The 2214-nt window shown below is 36.6% G+C and overlaps 1 long non-coding RNA gene across 2 annotated transcripts; it reads left to right on the top strand.

The window, feature by feature from the left end:
* Positions 1–235: 235 nt before the first annotated feature.
* Positions 236–1980, top strand: LOC133713372 (uncharacterized). 2 transcript variants are annotated; one of them, XR_009847959.1, is made up of 5 exons: positions 236–685; positions 816–894; positions 1301–1355; positions 1436–1507; positions 1758–1980. It is a non-coding gene; the product is annotated as an uncharacterized LOC133713372 (long non-coding RNA). The 2 variants fall into 2 exon arrangements; XR_009847960.1 differs by having other exon boundaries at positions 1796–1980.
* The last annotated feature ends 234 nt before the right edge of the window (positions 1981–2214 follow it).

Below are 2214 nucleotides of genomic sequence, written 5' to 3' on the forward strand. Positions count from 1 at the left end.
ATTTCTTTGAGAGAAGTCGTAGAGCACATTATACCGAGTTTGTGAATACGTGACATGCTTAAATCGAATTAGATATGAATAAGTTACGGTGTATGGAAGTTTATTTCTCGTGGAAGATTTCGGGAATTTGTTATGGGAAAAATCGACTTTTCCTAATATTACGTATTTAGACAAATTAACCCTAGCAGCCCCTCATTTTTTCTTTCTTCTTTCTCTGGGCCGCACGACCCTTTCTTCTCCCTCTCTCTCTCTTTTCCCCGACCTCTCTCATTCTCTCTTCCCTCTGCAACCACCGGGAAATGCCATTCCCGGCCGCCACTGTTCCTCCTTCCCCTTCGAATTCCGGCTACCATCTCACTACACCGGCAACATCTCTACACCGACCATATCCGAGCTGCACGAACACCATAGATGGAATCTGTGTTTTGGAGGACTCGAATCTGCAGGTTTGAAATGTGGAGAAGAAGGAGATTGCTGGGTCGATTTCTATTAGAATCAAATTGGGTAAGGGTTGTGGCAAATTCTGTTTTTTCGTGGTGTTGAATTTTGTTGGTTTCAGGAGCGTGGAGCTGGAATCGGGTTGGACCATGCTGCTGAGTGGGAATGAGAGGCTGCCTGGTGCTGTTGTGCCTGCTAGGGAGAGGCTACTTGAGAGGTTGAGAGGAATGTCTCATTCGGAAACCAGGTTAGTCTCTTTGTATGCTCTCTAAATTTTTTAATTTAGAGCTAATTTCAATGGCAGATTGGCAATTACAATGAACATGTTTAGCAGTTAGCTTAATTGCAATTCTTACTATTATTCTAATCTTGCGTAGTTATATGAATATGAACCAAGTAAGATGAGTGGATTTGCTGGATATCTGCGGCAACTGTCCTGCAGTATAGCCTTCTTTGGTATTTCTTTTTCCTGACTTATTGACCTCCAAATGACCTGAATTTTTGATATGTTTTACTTCTGTTAGTTAGTAAAGGATCTGGAAAGTTTCATGGCATTTCGACATAAAGTGAACGTTCTGTGAATTTTCCAAGTTTGGTCTGTAATTGAGAAAGTTTCAGAATTTATAAAAGTTCTCTGATTTTCTGTTGAGATTTGAACTTCTATTTGAATCATTAAGTTCTGGTTTATCACATTTTTTAAATTGATAAACAGATAAGATAGAAGGCTAGCTGTTTCAGGATTTCCAAAACTAGTATAACTAGAACTAAAGTGTGCCACATTTTTGAATGAGTGGCCTAGTCACGGATTGTGAGAGTAGTAGGGATCCTTGTGCTAAATCGATTGCTCGGGGAATCAATGCAGGAGATGTTGAAGCTTCGGGACGCAGGGATCTACACCTGGCAACTTCACCAAGAAGGTAAAGCCAACTTCACCTCTGAATTTTTGAAGCTGTAAATGTTCTAGTTGGATTTCCTTAATTTGATTGTTGTTTGGCAGAACTTGACTGGAAATAGATGTTTATCTGAGGCCAAAGTCAATAAGATTTGTAAAGCTGCTGAGCAGATAGTGGTTAGTGCTCAATTTCTTCTTAATATCTAGATGCAATTGAAATCCATGTTCTGTTCTTGCTTGAAAATCTGCAGAAGTATCTTCTAGGAAGATGTTATTTTGTTGTATTACTTTGAAACTCCATTCAAATTTAATCTAATGAAATGCAGTTAAGGAAATACCTTATTGTTTAATCTAATGAAGTATCTTTTTTTGTTTTTTCCTCCTGGTACATTGTTGATATGGGAGTGTCTTCTTTAATTTAAATTAGGTATGTTCATACTTTACAATAGGACAATATTGCAACAGATTCAAGTGCACACCATGATGAAGATGGTATTGATGAAGATGGTGCTGAAGATGTTGCTGATGAAGATGATGCAAACTCTAATGAGGACTTCTATTAGATATATTGTTAGCTTCCTTGCTTTAGAATGATTGTGTTATAAAGACCAAATTTTGAATATTTATCTTTTTCTGAACATGTATGAATGATTAACTATGTTTCTTCTAATGCCATTGTTTTTTATGAACATTTAATTGTCTGCTTGTATATTTAATAAAAAAAATTATCTTGATTCATCTACCTCTTACAATTAGGTTAATTGACAATTAAATTGAATGGGAGGAAAAACGAATAAATCTCATGGAAAAACATTTCCGACCACAATATCATTTTCAGAAATACTAGATTATAATTTTTTTTCGACAAGAAATATCAATTTTCG

The sequence above is a fragment of the Rosa rugosa genome, chromosome 6 (genome assembly GCF_958449725.1).
Source record: "Rosa rugosa chromosome 6, drRosRugo1.1, whole genome shotgun sequence".
In the NCBI taxonomy this organism is placed as follows: domain Eukaryota; kingdom Viridiplantae; phylum Streptophyta; class Magnoliopsida; order Rosales; family Rosaceae; genus Rosa; species Rosa rugosa.